This window comes from Oryctolagus cuniculus, chromosome X (genome assembly GCF_964237555.1).
Source record: "Oryctolagus cuniculus chromosome X, mOryCun1.1, whole genome shotgun sequence".
NCBI classification, from domain to species: Eukaryota; Metazoa; Chordata; class Mammalia; order Lagomorpha; family Leporidae; genus Oryctolagus; species Oryctolagus cuniculus.
The window spans coordinates 44,663,679-44,684,287 of NC_091453.1; the positions used below are offsets into that span (position 1 = coordinate 44,663,679).

General features: G+C 40.3%; 3 pseudogenes; all 3 read left to right on the forward strand.

Annotated features, from left to right (window-relative positions):
- Window positions 1–517: 517 nt before the first annotated feature.
- On the forward strand, window positions 518–1,994 carry LOC138847539 (N-acetyltransferase ESCO2-like; annotated as a pseudogene).
- Window positions 1,995–2,117: 123 nt separating this feature from the next.
- On the forward strand, window positions 2,118–3,302 carry LOC100356837 (N-acetyltransferase ESCO2 pseudogene; annotated as a pseudogene).
- Window positions 3,303–19,074: 15,772 nt separating this feature from the next.
- On the forward strand, window positions 19,075–20,175 carry LOC100357095 (prefoldin subunit 1 pseudogene; annotated as a pseudogene).
- Window positions 20,176–20,609: the final 434 nt, after the last annotated feature.

Consider the following 20,609-nt stretch of genomic DNA (forward strand, 5'->3'; position numbering starts at 1 on the left):
GGAGATCTCTTGGCTTTGAGATGCAGGATTTTGATAAGATGGCAGAATTTACTCCATAGAAGAGAAAACAACAATCCTTTTATCAGACATTCCATAAACAAAATTAATTTTGGACTCCACTGAAAATCTATTTCCATAACCTAATTTTTGTCAAAACAATGATAAAATTTTTTTTTTTTTTTTTTTTTTTTTGACAGGCAGAGTGGACAGTGAGAGAGAGAGACAGAGAGAAAGGTCTTCCTTTGCCGTTGGTTCACCCTCCAATGGCCGCCGCTGCAGCCGGCGCACCGCGCTGATCCTGGCAGGAGCCAGGAGCCAGGTGCTTTTCCTGGTCTCCCATGGGGTGCAGGGCCCAAGCACCTGGGCCATCCTCCACTGCACTCCCTGGCCATAGCAGAGAGCTGGCCTGGAAGAGGGGCAACCGGGACAGAATCCGGCGCCCCAACCGGGACTAGAACCCGGTGTGCCGGCGCCGCAAGGTGGAGGATTAGCCTATTGAGCCACGGCGCCGGCTCAAAACAATGATAAAATTGAAGAAGAGGTACACTGTTTGTAACAAGGCAACTACATTTTAATTCTACTCAAAACAACTTAAAAAATAGATTTCCATCTGTAAACCAAGGCTTATCATTTAAATCTGCTATGTCTACTGCGTCCTTTTACAACAAAAATAAATGGTACCCCAATCTATTGGAGACAAAGCTGAAGAGCATAGATCCACTTGTTTAAAAACTAATGATGAAGAGCAATATTTTCCTAGTGTGATAGAAAACCTGCAGGGAATACCAGTCTGCTACAAGAAGAATTAAAATCCACAGAAGAGTTTAACTGCTGGAGCTATCATTGCAGTGTAATGGGTTATGCCACCACCTGCAATACCAGCATCCCATATGGGTGCTGGTTTGAGTCTCTGGCTGTTCTAATTCCTATCCAGCTCCCTGGTTTTTGTTGTCGTTGTTTTGTTTTGTTTGTTTGTTTGTTTGCTTTTGACAGGCAGAGTGGACAGTGAGAGAGAGAGACAGAGAGAAAGGTCTTCCTTTTCTATTGGTTCACCCCTCAATGGCCGCTCTGGCCGGTGCGCTGCGGCCAGCGCACCGCATTGATCTGAAGCCAGGAGCCAGGTGCTTCTTCCTGGTCTCCCATGTGGGTGCAGAGCCCAAGCATTTGGGCCATCCTCCACTGCCCTCCCAGGCCACAGCAGAGAGCTGGGCTGGAAGAGGAGCAACTGGGACAGAATCCAGTGCCCCGACCGGGACTAGAACCCCGGGCAGCCGGCGCTGCAGGTGGAGGATTAGCCTATTGAGCCGCGGCGCTGGCCCCAGCTCCCTGTTAATGCCCCTGGGAAAGCAATGGAAGGTGCTCCAAGTCCTTGGGCCCCTGCACCATGTGGGAGACCTGGGTGAAGCTCCTGGATCCTGGCTTCGGTCTGGCCCAATTCAAAGTTCCTGGCTCCTGGATTTGATCTGACCCAGTCTTGGCTGTTGCAGCCATTTGCGGAATGAGCGAGTGGATGGAAGGTCTCTCTCTCTCTCTCTCTCCCTCTCGCAGTCTCTTTCTCTCTCTCTGTCTCTAATTCCACCTTTCATATAGATGAAAAGTAAAATAAATTTTTAAAGTGTTAAACTGCTAAGTATCTATCAAGTTATGAGCACATCAAGCCTATATCAAGGAACTAAAAGTTCCAACAAAATCGAGTGGCCACTTGTGGAGAAAGAGAATGATTACTGTTCAACGGAAAACAATGTGAATCCTCCTTGAATTTTAAAGCCAAAAAATAAAATCACGAGCTACACTCCAGGGTAGAGCTATGCTTTTGTTAGTAAAAAAAATCCTGTCTTAGAAAATTGTGTCTGGAAAATAAACCACCACTGGGACACATCCAAATGAATAAATCAAAAGTGATTGAAGATTCTGATGTAGAGACTGTTAATGAAAGAAAAACCTTTGAGGAAGAGCAAGTGCCAAGGTGCTTGTCACTAGAAAAGAAGGAGTGAGGAAAGTATGGTTCTCTTCTAAGACTTGTACCTATGAAATACATTAAATCTGTGCTCTTTCTATTAATAAAAATTTTTTGAAAATAAATTGGACACTAAAATATCAAGAACAAGAAGTAAAAAATGTGGAGGCCAGCACTGTAGGCTAATAGGCTAAGCCTCTGCCTATAGCGCCGGCATCCCTTATGGGGACCAGTTCATGTCTCCACTGCTCCTCTTCTGTTCCAGCTCTCTACTTATGGCCTGGGAAAGCAGTAGAAGACGGCCTGAAACTTGGACCTCTGCACCTGCGACGGAGACCCAGAAGAAGCTCTTGGCTCCTGGTTTCAGATAGGTCCAGCTCCAGCCATTTAGGGAATGAATCAGCAGAAGGAAGACCTTTCTCTTGTCTGTTCGTAGCTCTGCCTCTCAAATAAATAAATAAAATCTTCAAAAAAAAGTAGTAAAAATGGAGACAAATTGATAAAGGATTAATCAGGTGGAGTAGTTTCTGTAAAGGGATTGTAAACTTGATAAAAGTAAGCATTTTCAGATGCCAGCTCCGTGGCACAATAGGTTAATCCTCTTCCTGCAGCGCTGGCATCCCATACTGGTATGTTACTAACTCTTTGAAACAGATAAAAAAAAACGCTAATACCAGAGATACAGATAAAGAAAAAAACTTATCACTGGCATAGGTCTTGTGGCATGATACATACTGCTTCTAACCCTGAAGATGAAATGCAGCATGTTCAGCATCACAACAGATTTCTGGAGGGAATCACATATACAGGCTGGAATGAAGAACAAAGTTTTGGGATGGCAAGATCATGTTGGACCTGCCACGTGACCAAAGTTATGCTGTCAAAAAGATCGAAGATGTCTAAGAACTTCTTGATGGTGAATTGGGCTTCCAGCAAGTTGTTCCCTAATGTCCAAACAAAAATTGAAAATTTTCTCTTTTTATCTAATGATAAAATAGTAGTTAGGTGTTTATTGGCAGAATCCATCAAACAGGCCTTCCATGTACTTCCCAAACCAATTGGCCCAGGAGCCTCAAGCTCTAAGGAGCGTCTAAGGGATTGGGAATGTTCAAATGTGTCAGAACCTGCTCTCTGTGGGACAAGTAGAATCTTCATGTCAGACTGAAGAGAAAAAAAGTGCACTGTGAAATGATTGGTAGATATTTTCAGGAACCGCTTTATGTTTGGCTGTTTTCTCAGCATAAATGAAATTTCATTTTCTGACCCAACATGAGACAGCAAATTATTTACAACCAAGCATGGCAACACCCTTTGTATACAAAAACATCCTTGTATACAATCTTAACAGTTAAAGCCAGTTTCAACTATAGCACAGTTACTATTAATACTATGAACTATTAATAATATCAAAAATACCAAGGCTCATTCACACACCCCACAGTTTTATTCCTTTCCTTATGAGTTGAAAAGTCAGGGATAAACAACTTCTAACCCTCTTGAAAATTGCCAAGTAATGCACAGGAAGGAAACATAACTGAGTAAAGTATTAGTATTTTGAGTCATTAATTGTGAAACTTTATAGCCAGAGCCTGGAAATTATTTGACCCCTAAATAATTTGACCCCTTACAAAAGCAAGATGGTTTTCTATGGAAGTATGACCACTGCCTTTTGCAGTAGACCTATGTTTCCATATAAATTTTAGCATCATTTTTTTCTAGATCTGAGAAGAATGTCTTTGGTATTTTGATTGGGATCACATTGAATCTGTAAGTTGCTTTCTGTAGTATGGACATTTTGATGTTATTGAGTCTTCCAATTCAAGAACATGGAAGATTTTTTTGGTGTTCTTCTATTTATTTCTTTAATGTTTTGTAATTTTCATCAAAGAGATCTTTGGCGTCCTTGTTTAAATTTATTCCAAGGTATTTATTTCTTTTTGCATAAGCTATTCTTTTATCTCCCCTCCCCTCTACATCTACCTCATCTTCAAACATACTCTTCCTCTCATTACCTATTCACTCTCATATGGATATAAAAGCAATGGATTTCTTTAAAAATAAATTAGTGCTTTAATTTCAATAAGTTTTTATAACTGATTATGGTGAGAGTTACTGTTGTTAGCATATGTAAATATCTTGAAATTATAATGCTTGAAATGTGAAAGTGCATGGACTTTTGTATTATGATAAAAATATCAAAGAAAAGGCAATAAACTATAGGAAAATGTGGACTCCTGTTTTTCATTGTTTAAGTACGTAAAACTTGAGAGAGTGTTATTTCTTGTCATAACCTTATGTAAGTCTGGTCTTAAGGATGTTGTTCCTCTATTTGTTTGATGTGTTTTTTCCCTGCCCTCTCAAATGAATTGATTTCCAACTTGAAGGCGACAGATTCATTTCTAGCTATATAGTAAAGAGAAACAGAAATGAAAGGAAATAATATTTACTGAACATCAGATATATACCAGTTATTATCTTAGTTGCTTTGCATACTTGATTTCATTAAACTCTCCCCAAAATCTTGTGAGGTAGGTACCTATGACTTCTTAAAATAAGGACAATGAGACTTGGAGTGGTTGAGTAATTTGTGAAAGATTTTACAACCTTTAAATGTTAAAGTCACTTTTATTAATAAAGAATTAAATAGCACAATCAGTAGGTTTTTTATTCTTACTTCACAAAAGTGTTCTACAAGCTAACATTTCACTGCTATAAATGAGACAATCTCAGTTGTCACACTTCCAAAAGAATGAGAGTATAAAATTGATCAACTACTTTAGGGAAAAGAAAATAACTTTGGACAATCCAGACCATATACTAAACTTCAAACAGGTAAAGTCAATTCCCAAACAAGCACAATACACTTATTATTTGGCTTCTTATTCTTTTAGTATTCTGTGTGCTATCTTGAATTTAGTAATACTTTCAATTAAAAGAGAGATCTGACATTTTATCACACATCACTGAATTCAGATTTTTTTTGTAATTGTGTGAAAGGCATCCTTAGGGAAATACTATCTAGATTTTGGTGCACAGTGTAAGGAATCTTTTTTTCAGCCTTCTCCTGATCATTATTCTGTATAGTGTAAAGCAATCTGGCAGTAACAAAATCTGGGTTCTTGGAATTTATGATTTGTATTTTCATCCTCAAGGATTACTTTTATAAGATGTCTTCTTTTGATCCTGCTCTCTTCCACTGTTCTCCTTATTAGTGTATCTGGAAGTAGGAAAAAGGGGTAAGAATAATCTCAGCCTGATAGGTAAGTAGCACTGGAAAAATATTGGTTAGAGTAATATACTTACTGCTCATTTTTCTCCTCCTTCTACTTCCTCATTCTCTTTTATTAGCTTTTCTTGCTTCTTCTGAATTTATTTTTTGAAGCAATTTCTGTAATGTATTAAAAATTTTGCATAAGGTATCTTCACCTGTTAGGAGAAAGGAAGCAAACAAATAGATAAAAAGAGTAATCTGCTTGACTAATGCTCTTCAGTGATTCCCCCCCACCAACCATCCTTTTTGTACTATCTTCTCTGCAAATACTGCTGCAGTACTTGCATACATTTCCTCCCATTTGACATTTACAGTCCCTTGGAAAGTTGCACTTTATGACTTGTCAGCAACAAGTGCCAAGAATAGTATTAAGTATCTTTTTCATAATAAGACTATTTGGGAAAAAGGAGATCATTAGTCAACTCTATGCTGACTTAGCTAAAAAGTCAAGATTGATAATGATGATACCATTTTTCCTTCCTTCACTTAATTGCTAAGTGTATTACCTTGGCAGTACTCCTATTGTCTGCCACATTGGGACACAAGAGACATAGGACTAAGTAACTTTCAGTGAACTTTCCTGTTATCTGCCTTTACCAATCACTACCTAGCCAGGTAGATTTATTTTACTCAGACAACAGTACGAAGACTTCACTTGAAATACAAGTATACTTGGCCGGCGCCATGGCTCAATAGGCTAATCCTCCAGCACCCTGGGTTCTAGTCCCCATCGGGGCACCGGATTCTGTCCCGGTTGCTCCTCTTCCAGCCCAGCTCTCTGCTGTGGCCTGGGAGGGCAGTGGAGAATGGCCCAAGTACTTGGGCCCTGCACCCGCATGGAAGACCAGGAGGAAGCACCTGGCTCCTGCCTTCGGATTAGCGCGGTGCACCGGCTGCAGCGCGACAGCCAGAGCGGCCATTTGGGGGTGAATCAACGGAAAAGGAAGACCTTTCTCTCTGTCTCTCTCTCTGTCCACTCTGCCTGTCCAAAAAAAAAAAAAAAAAAAAAAGGAAGAAATAACTAGTATACTTGTTTATATGGGAAAATGTTTTATGGAACCTACTTTTTATCTGAACGTTTTATATTTTTTATGTTCAGAAGCCATGGTAAACTCATTTTTATGGCCTTGTATGTATTCTTTATTATCATCTTGGTTTTTTTTCCATGGTGAAAATTAAGCTTGCTTTATGTAGATTGACTCATAATTGAAATTCCATTGAATTTCACTGGAAATATGAACAGTAAGTATATTGACAGATTATTCTTCAGATTACATAGAATATCCCCCTTTGGCTTTGTTCAATGTAAAATGCATGTATACTTGATTCTCCAGAGCCTGATGAAATAAAATGTTTACTTTTTGTATTAGAGACTTCTCTCTGTTCAAGTTTTGAGTAAAATATGGACACCCGGTTTCAAGCAAAGAAAACCTAATCCCCCATTAATATTTTTTCCTGACTTTAGTGTCTCTGACTTTAGCCATTATTTTGAGAAATGGACTCATCAGAAGTAATCACCTGTTAATCCTACATGTAAGGGTATTATAAACCTCACAGAATTTGTAATTTAAAAGGGCAGTAAATGTATTACAAGAGCAGCTTTTCTACCTGTGCACATAGCACATAATTTGCTTTTTTATTTGAAAGGCAGAGAGAGAGAAACACACACACACACACACACAGAGAAAGAGAGAGAGAGAGAGAGAGAGAGAGAGAGGGGGAGAGAGAGAGAATCTTCCATCAACTGTTTTACTTCCCAAATGCTTGCAATAGCCAGGGCTAGAGTGGTCCAAAGCCAGGTTGCCAGAACTCAATCTCAGATTCCCATGTGCATGGCAGGGACCCAACTACTTAGGCCTTTTTTGTCTCCCAAAATGCACATTAGCAGAAAGCTGGAATTGGAATCCAAGCTGGAACTCAAACCAAGGCACTCCAGTATGGGATGCAGGTATCCCAAGCAGAATCTTTTTTTTAAAAGATTTATTTATTTATTTGAAAGGCACAGTTAATAAACACACACACACACACACACCCCCACACAGAGAGAGATACAGAGAGAGACAGAGATCTTCTGTCTGTTGGTTCACTCCCCAAATGGCCACAATATCCTAGGCCTGGAGGAGAATAAAGCCAGGAGCCAGAAGCCATGAGCTTCTTCTGGGTCTCCCACGTGGGTGCATGGGCCCAAGGACTTGGGCCATCCTCCACTGCTTTCCCAGGCCATTAGCATGGAGCTGGATTAGAAGTAGAGCAGAAGTAGAGCACCAGAACATGTGCCCATATGGGATGCTGGCATTGCTGGAGGTGGCTTTACCTGCTGTGCCACAACACTGGCTCCCCCAAGCAGTAATCTAACAACTACCACATGAACATTCTTCCTCCCACAACTCCAACTCCTAATATATCTTAATAAAATAGGGATATATGCATGCTTCCCTATATAATTAAGAGCTTCTTTCTCAAATTAAAAGATCACTATTATTTGTAATGAGAATTAAGCAATATTTTCATTCAAAACAAGGATTTCATTATCACTTCTATCCCCCATTAACACCATTTTACAATTTTTGCAAATGTCATTAGTCACAAAAGTGAAATAGACAAAACTGGAAAGACTGAGGGAAAATTATTATTATTAATATATTATGAAAATTATGTCTAGGTAAACATATGGAGGCAACTAAAAATGAGATAATTCAAAATAATTAATACATAAAAGCACTGATTCTGGGACCAAAGTTGTGATGCAGTGTGTGAAGCCTTATGAGCACTAGTTCAACTCTTGGTTGCTCCACTTCTGATCTAGCCTGGGGAACCAGTGGATGATGGCCCAAGTACTTTGGCCTCAGCCACCCATGTGGGAAACCCCAATGAAGTTTCTGGCTCCAGACTTTGACCTAGCCTAGCCCTGACTGTTGTGGCCATTTGGGGAGTTAATCAAGGAGATAGAAGGTGTGTATGTGTGTGTGTGTGTGTGTGTTCCTTTCTCTGTAACTCTGACTTTTAAATAAATAAATAAATCTTTTTTTTTAATCAGTGGTAATGGTGCTGTGGCATAGTAGGTTAAGACTCTGTCTACAGTGCTGGTATCCCGTATGGGCACCAGTTCAAGTCCCAGCTGCTCCAGTTCTGATCCAACTCCCTGCTAATGGTCTGGAAAAGCAGTGGAAAATGGCCAAAGTGCTCTGGCCCCTGCACCCACATGCGAGACCCAGAAGAAGCTCCTGGCTCCTGGCTTCAGATTGGCCCAGCTCTGGCCTTTGCGACCATTTGGGGAGTGAAGTAGAGGATGGAAGACCTTTCTATCTATGTCTGTAACTCTATCGCTTCTATACATAAATAACTCTTTTAAAAAAAATCAGTGATTTTGTCCTAGAAGATTCAGTTCTGACCAAAGTAGAAGAGCCTCATTCTTCCTAGATGCTCTCTGACATTTGAAAACCCATGGTTATAACACAACCAAGAGATTTAGGAAGATTCTGAAAACAGAAATAATAGGTCCTCTGTCAAGTGATTTCAGGGCTTGAGGAACAATGTAGCAATGAGTTTTCTGTGTGCCTCTCACCTATCCTAGACAGGATATTGGATAAGCCTACAAGCTAGAAACACCAACACACACACACACACACACACACAAATTGCAAGTAAAATCTTTTCCTCATGGCCAAACTCCAGAAAAAGGGTAATTTATCAGAATAGAAAATCTTTTGGAGGATACCTTCTCGACTTTAGCCAAACATGGGAAAAATGTTCCCACCTAATGGTTTCAGCAGATACAAGTGAGGGGCAACCTTCTATCCCCATGCCAAACCTGTGGGAGCAAGTGATGATACTCTTTTTTAAAAAAGATTTATTTATTTATTTATTTATTTATTTAAAAGGCAGAGTTACAGAGAAGAAGAGAGAGAGAGACAGAGAGACATAGACAGACAGATATTTCCATCTGCTGGTTCACTCCCCAGATGGCCATAACGACTGGAACTGGGACAATCCGGAAAGGCCAGGAGCTTCTTCCGGGTATCCCACGTGGGTGCAGGGGCCCAAGGATCTGGGCCATCTTCTACTGCTTTCCTAGGCCATAGAACAGAGTGGATTAGAAGTGGAGCAGCTGGGACTCAAACCGGTGCCCATATGGGATGCCAGCACTGCAGGTGGCGGCTTTACATTCTCCGCCACAGCACCGGCCGTGATGATGCTCTTTTTTTTTTTTTTTTTTGACAGGCAGAGTGGACAGTGAGAGAGAGAAACAGAGAGAAAGGCCTTCCTTTTGCCGTTGGTTCACCCTCCAATGGCCACCGCAGCCTGCGCGCTGCGGCCGGCGCACCGCGCTGAGCTGATGGCAGGAACCAGGTACTTTTCCTGGTCTCCCATGGGGTGCAGGGCCCAAGTACTTGGGCCATCCTCCACTGCACTCCCTGGCCACAGCATAGAGCTGGCCTGGAAGAGGGGCAACCGGGACAGAATCCGGCGCCCCGACCGGGACTAGAACCCGGTGTGCCGGCGCTGCAAGGCAGAGGATTGGCCTAGTGAGCCATGGCGCCCGGCCGATGATGCTCTTAATTGCCCTGCCTTGTGGTGTTAGCAAGGCCAAGACAAAAGCCAATTCTACATGCCCTGCCTAGTGGAAAAAGACAGCAGTACTTTCATTGTCTCAGCAGAGTGATTTTGGCAATCCTGAGTGGGAAGCTAATCATTAATCAGATGGTTAGTGGAATCAGGTTGCACTCGGATTAGTTTGCATTGATAGTGTTAGTGGGGTCCAGCAGGGAGTTGGGCCTCATCACCCCCATCCAGCATCAACAAGAGTAAATGAGGTGGTGTGAGCAAAGGCTATTTAGCACAGTTCATTCCGCTTCCACCCTGTTGATGGGGCCCAGTGAGGAGCTGAGGTGACAGCCTCACTCAGTAAGTGAATAAAGTGGAATGAAGTGGTGCAAGGCGGAGCTAGCCAGCAGCAGGGTTCCCATTTATCCTGATGTCAGCAAGACCTGAGAAGGGAGCTGATATCACTCCTTCATTCAGTATAAACCAAGAACAAGGCAGTGGGAGTCTGCCCTCTGCTTACTGCCATCCTTAGGGTCAGAATGGCTGATTGGGGATCAGAGATTACAACTTGTCCATCTGCCAACTATCAGCACTTAATTTTTCTGGCATGATATCATGAAATTGAAGATCAAAAAACATTATAGAAAATCCCTGAAATACAATCTGTTTTTGAAACAATAAATAAAATTGATAAGACTCTAGAAAGATACAGAGAGAAAAGACACATTATCAATATCATAAATGAAATGAGGGTATCACAGCAGATTCTATAGTCATTAGAAAGGGGATTAATTTGAAAAAAATATGCATATAAGAAAAACAACTTAGAAACTTTGGAGCAATTTTGTGGAAGTCAAAAACTACCAAAACTAAACCAATAAAAAGTATATAATATAAATTTTCCTACAGCCATAAAATAATGTGAAATTGCATTTTAAAGTTCCTCAAAAAAAAAATCTCCAGGCTCAGTGGTTTTCTTGGAGCATTATTGTATTAAACTTTTAAAGAAAAATAAGTACTGATTTCACACAATTTCATCTAGAAACTAGAAAAGGAAGGCACACTCATTTTATAAGGCCAGTATACAGGAGACTTAAAAACAAAACCTGACAAAGAGAGTGAAAAAATAACAACAAAAGAAAAACAATGACCAATACTTCTTATGAATTTGGATGGAAATATATTTAACAAAATATTAGGATTTTCCAGCAAGATGGTGGAAGAGGAAGGGAGCACACTGATAGTCTGGGAAGAGACAGTTTAATAAAAGTGGAGATATTGCAGGTTCAAGGAAGAGTTGGGGAAGAAACAGGAGAGGAAACTCTTCCGGAACTAGTGATTCATGGTGGACCCGCGTGGAGGGAGTGGGAGCCCATGGCTCAGGACACAAGTGGCAGAATCAACGCACCAGCACTGGAACGCAAGGTGAGCCGAACCTCAATAGCCCGAGACACCGGTGGGAAAGCAGAAGGAGGAGCCGAGAGGGAATGAGGCTTGAAGCACCGTGGGGGAAAGTTCACCAGGCTAACTAGAAGAGAGAGGAAAAAAAAAGTGACCGGCACAGACACGACTTTCTCTCTCTCTGCTCACCTCTCAAAGGCGAGCAAGACAAAGAGCAGGCGCCATTTTGGACATATGTCATAAGCAGTGTGACCTCAGGGTTGCACCTGCCCAAGCCAAGCAGAAACACCTGACTCCAGGGGGGTGGGGTGAAATAACAGGAGGTTAGGACCTAGTGACTGTGTGGAGCTAATGAACTGAAACTGTGAAAGAAGAGACGGTGGGTGAGAGAACCCACGGAATTCACGTGAGTACTCTCCAGAGACGACACAATTCGGTAACTTTGGCAACCCAGTGGGAGACTGCAGGAGAATTTGGGCCCACACTGAGGGCAGAACAGATTCCCTGTGTGGTCCTTGGGAAAGAGATTATGATCTCTGACTCCTGTGGGTATATCATTCGCCTGCTAACTACGTTCAATTCCGCTCAGCTGTGCGGAATCAAAAAAAAAAGAAAGAAAGAAAGAAAGAAAGAGAGAGAGAGAGAGAGATATTTACCACGCCTAACCTGGGAGTGTCACCTTTGACACACCCTTAACCCTGAGGAACCAAACAGAGCTCTCTGGTCACACCCATTTCAAGCTGCTAAGGCTCCATCAAAATCAGGCAGTCCACTTAATACAGTCATAGTATAACAAGAAAAAAACACCACAGCGAGGGAAGAAGAATCCAAAGAATATCTCCACAATGTGAAACAACAAATGCAGAAACAGAGGAAACAAGAACAAGGGAAACATTATGATGCCCCCGAATGAACAAGACACACCCAGCCAAGATTATGAAGATGATGAGATGGAAGAAATGCAAGATGCCGATTTCAAAAAAATTATAAGAACATTTACAAGTTTTCAAAAACAAACGCTTGAGCTACATAAATCCTTATTGGACAGGATAGAAAATCTCTCTCATGAAAATGAAATCTTAAGGAGGAATCAAAATGAAATGCAGGAACTAGTAGAACAGGAAAGTGTGATAGTGAAGAGAAATCAAAATGAAATGAAGAACTCAATAGATCAAATGATGGGCATTTGGGTAGGTTCCATGTCTTAGCTATTGTGAATTGAGCTGCAATAAACATTAAGGTCCAGGCAGCTTGTTTGTTTGCCAATTTAATTTCCCTTGGGTAAATTCCGAGGAATGGTATGGCTGGGTTGAATGGTAGGGTTATATTCAGGTTTCAGAGGAATCTCCAGACTGACTTCCATAGTGGCTTAACCAGTTTGCATTCCCACCAACAGCGGGTCAGTGTCCCTTTTCCCCACATCCTCTCCTGCATCTATTGTTGGTAGATTTCTGAATGTGAGCCATTCTAACCGGGATGAGGTGAAACCTCATTGTGGTTTTGATTTGCATTTCCCTGATTGCTAGTGATCTTGAACATTTCTTCATGTGTCTGTTGGCCCTTTGAATTTCCTCTCCTGAAAAATGTCTATTGAAGTCCTTGACCCATCTCTTAAGTGGATTGTTTGTTTTGATGTTGTGGAGTTTCTTGATTTCTTTGTAGATTCTTGTTATCAACCCTTTATCTGTTGCATAGTTTGCGAACATTTTTTCCCATTTTGTTGGTTGCCTCTTCACTTTCCTGACTGTTTCTTTTGCAGTACAGAAACTTCTCAATTTGATGCAATCCCAAATGTTAATTTTGGCTTTGACTGCCTGTGCTTCTGGGGTCTTTTCCAAGAAGTCTTTGCCAGTACCTATATCTTGCAGAGTTTCTCCAATGCTCTCTAATAATTTGATGGTGTCGGGTCATAGATTTAAGTCTTTAAACCATGTTGAGTGGATACTTGTGTAAGGTGAAAGGTAGGGGTCTTGCTTCATGATTCTGCACGTGGAAATCCAATTTTCCCAGCACCATTTATTGAATAGACTGTCCTTACCCCAGGGATTGGTTTTGGATACTTGATGAACTATAAGTTGGCTGTAGATGTTTGGATTGATTTCTGGTGTTTTTCTTCTGTTCCATTGGTCTATCCATCTGTTTCTGTACCAGTACCATGCTGTTTTGATAACAACTGCCCGGTAGTATGTCCTGAAATCTGGTATTGTGATGCCTCCAGCTTTGTTTTTGTTGTACAAGATTGCTTTAGCTATTCGAGGTCTCCTGTGTCTCCATATGAATTTCAGCATCATTTTTTCCAGGTCTGAGAAGAAAGTCTTTGGTATCTTGATTGGTATTGCATTGAATTTATAAATTGATTTTGGGAGAATGGACATTTTGATGATGTTGATTCTTCCAATCCATGAGCATGGAAAATTTTTCCATTTTTTAGTATCCTCTTCTATTTCTTTCTTTAAGGTTTTGTAATTTTCATGGTAGAGATATTTAACGTCCTTAGTTAAGTTTATTCCAAGGTATTTATATTGTTTTTGTAGCTATTGTGAATGGATTGATCTTAGCAGTTCTTTCTCAGCTGCGGCATTGCCTGTGTATACAAAGGCTGTTGATTTTTGTGCATTGATTTTATATCCTGATACTTTGCCAAACTCTTCTATGAGTTCCAATAGTCTCGTAGTAGAGTTCTTTGGATCCCCTAAATAAAGAATCATATCATCTGCAAAGAGGGATAGTTTGAGTTCTTCCTTCCCAATTTTTATCCCTTTAATTTCTTTTTTTTTGCCTGATGGCTCTGGCTAGAACTTCCAGAACTATATTGAATAGCAGTGGTTTGAGTGGGCATCCCTGTCTGGTACCAGATCTCAGTGTGCCTGTTTCCAATATTTCCCCATTCAATAGGATGCTGGCTGTGGGTTTTTCATAAATTGCTTTGATTGTATTGAGGAATGTTTTTTCCATACCCAATTTGCTTAGAGTTTTCATCATGAAAGGGTGTTGAATTTTATCAAATGCTTTCTCTGCATCTATTGAGATTATCATTGAGATAATCATATGGTTTTTCTTCTGCAGTCTGTTAATGTGGTGTATCACGTTAATTGTTTTGCGCACATTGAACCACCCCTGCATGCCAGGAATAAATCCCACCTGATATGGGTGGATGATTTTTCTGATGTGTTGTTGTATTCTATGTGAGAATTTTATTGAGGATTTTTGTGTCAATGTTCATCAGTGATATTGGTCTGTAATTTTCTCTCAATGCTGCATCTTTCTCTGGCTTAGGGATTAAGGTGATGCTGGCTTCATAGAAAGAATTTGGGAGGATTCCTTCTATTACGATTGTTCTGAATAGTTTGAGGTGAATTGGAGTTAGTTCTTCTTTAAATGTCTGGTAGAATTCAGCAGTGAATCCATCTGGTCCTGGGCTTTTCTTTGTTGGGAGGGCCTTTATTCCTGTTTCAATTTCTGTCTCAGTTATGGGTCTGTTTAGGTTTTCGATGTCTTCCTGGTTCAGTTTAGGTAGGTTGCATGTGTCCAGGAATCTATCCATTTCTGATAGGTTTCCCTGTTTGCTGGTATACAAGTCCTTGTAGTAATTTCTGATGATTCTTTTTATTTCTGTGGTATCTGTTGTTACGTTTCCTTGTTCATCTCTGATTTTATTGATTTGGGTCTTTTCTCTTCTTTTTTTAGTTAGTTGGGCCAATGGGGTGTCAATTTTGTTTATTTTTTCAAAAAACCAGCTCCTCGTTTGGCTGATTTTTTGTAATGTTTTTTTTTTTTTTTTTTTTGGATTCAATCCTGTTGATTTCTTCTCTGATTTTAATTATTTTTCTTCTCCTACTAGATTTGGGTCTGGTTTGCTGTAGGTTTTCTAGATCCTTGAGGTGAATTGAAAGCTCATCTATTTGGTGCCTTTCCTATTTCTTGATGTAGGCACCTATTGATATAAACTTTCCTCTTAACACTGCTTTTGCTGCATCCCATGAGTTTTGGTATGTTGTGCTGTTATCCTCATTTACTTCCAGAAAATTTTTGATTTCTCTTTTGATTTCTTCTATGACCCATTGTTCATTCAGGAGCATGCTGTTCAGTCTCCATGTGTTTACATATGCTCTAGGGATTCCTGAGTTGCTAATTTTCAACTTCATTTCGTTATGATCTGAGAAGCTGCATGGTATGATTCTAATTCTTTAGAAAATGCTGAGACTTGCTTAATGGCCTAGTATGTGGTCAATCCTAGAGAAGGTTCCATATACTGCTGAGAAGAATGTAAATGTTTTATATGTAGGATGAAAAGTTCTGTATATATCTGTTAGATCCATTTGGGCTATAGTTTGTTTAAATCTACTGTCTCCTTGTTGACCTTCTGTCCTGTTGATCTATTTCTGATAGTGGAGTATTGAAGTCCCCCAGGACTATTGTATTGGGGTCTAAGTCTCCCTTTAAGTCCCTTAACAAATCTTTTAAATAAACGGGTGCCCTGTAATTAGGTGCATATACATTGATAATTGTTATATCTTCCTGTTGAATTGATCCCTTAATCATTATATAGTGTCCCTCTTTGTCTCTCTTAACAGTTTTTGTGGTAAAGTTTATTTTGTCTGATATTAAGATGGCTATGCCCACTCTTTTTTCATTTCTGTTGGCTTGGTATATCTTTTTCCAGCCTTTCACTTTCAGTCTGTATGGATCTTTGTTGGAAAGATGTGTTTCTTGTAAGCAGTAAATAGATGTGTTATGTTCCTTAAACCAGTCAGCCAATCGGTGTCTTTTAACTGGAGAGTTGAGGCCATTAACGTTCAATGTGACTATTGTTAAGTAGTAACTTTGCCCTGTCATTTGCCAAAGATATTTTCTAATGTATGCTTTGAACTTCCTGTGATTTTTGCTGTGAAGTTTCCTATCTTTACCTTCTTTCATATTGATGACCGTGTTTCTGTGTTTCTGTGTGCAACACATCTTTAAGCATCTTTTGCAGGACTGGACGAGTGGCAAAAAATTCTTTCAATTTCTGTTTGCTATGAAAGGTCTTTATTTCACCTTCATTCACAAATGAGAGCTTTGCAGGATATAATATTCTGGGCTGGAAGTTTTTCTCTCTTAGTACCTGGGCTGTGACTCGCCATTCCCTTCTAGCTTGTAGGGTTTCTGATGAGAAGTCAGCTGTGAGTCTAATTGGAGATCCTCTGAGAGTAATCTGACGTTTCTCTCTTGCACATTTTAGGATCTTTTCTTTCTGTTTCACTGTGGTGAGTTTAATTACAATGTGTCATCATGAGGATCTCTTTTGGTCATGTTTACTAGGGGTTCTATGCTATACAGCAGTGAAAAACAAAGAAATCCGGTCATTTGCAACAAGATGGAGGAATCTAGAAAACATTATGCTGAGCGAATTAAGCCTTTCCCAACGGGACAAATATCATATGTTCTCCCTGATCGGCAACAACTAACTGAGCACCAAAGGGGAATCCTGTTGAAGTGAAATGGACACCATGAGAAACAGTGACTTGATCATCTCTTGTCCTGACTCTTGATGTACAATGTAATACTTTATCCCTTTTAGTATTTTCTCTTTGTTTTGTTCTAGTACCATTGGTTGAACTCTGTAATTAACACACAATTATTCTTAGGTGTTTAAATTTTAACTGAAAAGTGATCCCTGTTAAATATAAGAGTGGGAATAAGAGAGGGAGGAGATGTACAATTTGGGACATGCTCAATCAGACTTGCCCCAAATGGTGGAGTTAGAATCATGCCAGGGGATCCCACAAGAGTTTCAAATTGTTAAGTCAACAACAGGAGTCACTTTGTACTTACTCCTCATGTGGGATCTGTCCTTAATGTGTTGTCCAATGTGAAGCAATGCTATAACTAGTACTGAAAAAGTATTTTACACTTTGTGTTTCTGTGTGGGTGCAAACTTATGAAATCTTTACTTAAGATATACTGAATTGATCTTCTGTATATAAAGATAATTGAAAGTGAATCTTGATGTGAATGGAATGGGAGAGGGAGCAGGAGATGGGAGGGATGTGAGTGGGAGGGGAATTATGGGGGGAGGGAGCCATTGCAATCCATTAACTGTACTTTGAAAATTTAAATTTACTAAATAAAAAATTAAAAAAAAGAAAATTATTAAGTACTCGGCTGGCGCCACGGCTCACTTGGCTAATCCTCCTGGATGGGTGGCCAGATTCTGTCCCGGTTTCTCCTCTTCCGGTGCAGCTCTCTGCTGTGGCCCGGGAAGGCAGTGGAGGATGTCCCAAGTCCTTGGGCCCTGCACTCACATGAGAGACCAGGAGGAAGCACCTGGCTCCTGGCTTCGGATCGGCGCAGTGCTGGCTGTGGCGACCATTTGGGAGGGTGAACCAACAGAAGGAAGACCTTTTTCTCTGTCTCTCTCTCTCACTGTCTAAATCTGCCTTTCAAAAAAAAATATAAAATTACTAAATGCTGATGAAAGAAATAAAAACCCCTAAATAAATGTAGAAAAATGCAATCTTTAGAGATTGGAAGATTCAATATAATTAAGATATCAATTATCCTCAAATTGGTCCCTAACAATCCCTAACAAAATTCTAATATGTTCTGTGTAAATACTACAGCTATTCTAGTTACAGAACTAAATTAAAAAATCTTGAAAAATAAGAATAGAGTGGAAACATCCAATATTAATGCTTACTATATGAAGATACTTCAGAAATTTCACAAAAATTGAATTCAAAAATAAGTTTATTTTGGTGCAAAAAATTTGAAATTCGTGTGTAATTCTTCCATAGTATGCATGTCCATGAACCTTTTGAAGACCTCTCATATAGCTACATTAATCAAGACCATTTAATATTGATGGAGAAATAGACACATAGCAGTGGAATATAGAATCAAGAAGTAGATATACAAATAAGATTTTTGATTAATGAGCAAAAGCAAGCCAATTAAGGAAGGAGAGCCCTTTCAATAAGTGTTGCTGGAGCAATTGTATTTTCATAGAGGACAAAATTAACAGCAACCTAAATATCATACCTTTTACAAAAAATATTCAAAGCGAATCATGAATTTTAATGTCAAATATAAATATTTAGCAAAAAAGTAGGTAAAAATGTTTGAGAAATTAAGGAGTTTTCTGGCTTTTCACCAAAATTATGATCTATAAAAGGCAAAGTTTATGAATTGTAACTTACCAAGATTAAAAATTTTGCCCATGTGGAGAGGATAGAAAAATTACATCCTGGGAGAATATAATTGCAAACTGCACTTCTAAATGAAGTTTCTAGAATATATAAATTTGTTTCTAGAATATATAAAGAACTCTCAGAATTGAAGAGAAAACACCCAAAGAGTCAAATTAGAAAAATGACCAGAGATACGAACAGACAATTCATTGAAAAGGATATGCTGGTGACAAATTATCACATGGAAAGGTGTCAAGATCTTTAATCCTCAGGAAAATGCAAATTAAAGCCACAGCAAAATATATTTCCACATATGTCAGAGTGATTAAAATTAAAACTGTAAAAAAGACAAAAAAAATTAAAACTAAACAACACAGTGATAATACCAGTTGCCAGGGGCTGGCGCTGTGGTGCAGCGGGTTAAAACCCTTGCCTGAAGCAACAGCATCCCATATGGGCGCCATTTCTAGTCCTGGCTGCTCCTCTTCAGATTCAGCTCTCTGCTGTGGCCTGAGAAAGCAGTAGAAGATGGTCCAAGTCCTTGGGCCCCTGAGCCCACGTGGGAGACCCAGAAGAAGCTCTTGGCTCCTGTCTTCGGATCTGCGCAGCTCTGGCCATTGTGGCTATCTAGAGAGTGAACCATCGGATGCAGGACCTCTTTCTCTGTCTCCACCTCTCTCTGTAACTGTCTTTCAAATAAATAAAGTAAATCTTAAAAAAAACTACTTCCAATGCGCAGGCGCAGAGGGGTGCATCAAGATGGCGGCCCCGTGGATCTAGAGTTGAAGAAGGCCTTCACAGAGCTTCAAGCCAAAGTTATTGACACTCAACAGAAAGTGAAGCTTGCAGACATACAGATTGAGCAACTGAACAGAACGAAAAAACATGTGCACACCTTACAGATACAGAAATTATGACTTTGGTAGATGAGACTAACATGTATGAAGGCGTAGGAAGAATGCTTATTCTTCAATTCAAGGAGGTAATTCACAATCAGCTGTTAGAGAAACAGAAAATAGCAGAAGAAAAAATTAAAGACCTAGAACAGAAAAAGTCCTACCTGGAGCGGAGCATTAAGGAAGCAGAGGACAACATCTGGGAGATGCTGATGGCACGAAGGGCACATTAGGACCCTCTGAGGGATGCTCCTCCTCCTGACCCTCCCATTCCTGGCAAGGGCTGAGGGGCCGTGCAGGGAGCAGCCCCCTCTCTGCTCTAACGGACATTTTATCTACATGGCCTAGCGCCCCCACATCTTCTGCATCAGTCTGCACCCCCTTCAGGGTCCTCCCTGTGTCCTTTGTTTATCCTGGCTCTGCCACTCCTGCCCAGGCCCCTCCTCTCTCCTGAGTCCTGAATTCCTGGGAGAGAGAAGAGTGGGCCCATCGCTAAGCACATCGGTCAGCCAATCAAAGGCATCTGTCCCACTCCACTCAGCTTGAGAACAGAGGAGAGGCAGTGGCGGTCTCTGCCTCAGCTGCCTTTCCCTCCACATTGAAGCCTTTTCCTCCTTGGGGAGTGGGTCCCGCCCTCCCCTCTTCCCCTCCTGGACCTGTCATACACACACACACCCTGCACTGGTTCCTCCAGGGCAGCCTGCCTGGAGATTCCTGTCCCACTTCCTCCCACACGTGGTAACAAAGCTCCCAGCAAGCAGCAGCTTCCAGGCTGTGCTGTTGGACAATGTCTTAGGGTGGACACGAAATCCTCCAGGCTCATGGGCTGCCGCGGTGTGCTGGAGCTGGCTTGTCCCGGCTCAGGAGAGCCAATGATTCGATTTTCAGTAATTTTGTTGCAAGCCAGTTGTGAAACAGAACCATTACTAAAAATTAAACTCTAAATTTCCAAATTATATCAAAAGCAAAGATAATAAACATTTGCAACTCAAAAAAAATCTTAAAAAAAATACCAGTTGCCAGTGAGGATAAGGAGAAACTGATTTGCTCACACCAGTAAAGTGTTTTCCACTCTGGAAGAGTTTAGTAGTTCCTTTAAAAACTAAACCTTCACTTACCATGTGATTCAGCAACTAAACTCTAGAACATTTGTTCTATAGTAGGGGAAAACCTGTGTTCATACAAAAATCTACATGAATGTTCATAGCAAGTTTATTTATAACAACTGAGAACTAGAATTAACCAAAATGTTCTTCAACTGGTGAATGGATTAAAAAAAACTGTGGGATATGTATTATATCAAGGAATAAACACTGTGTAGAAATAAGTAATGAATATTTTTAATTTTTTATTCTTTTTCTTTTAATTTT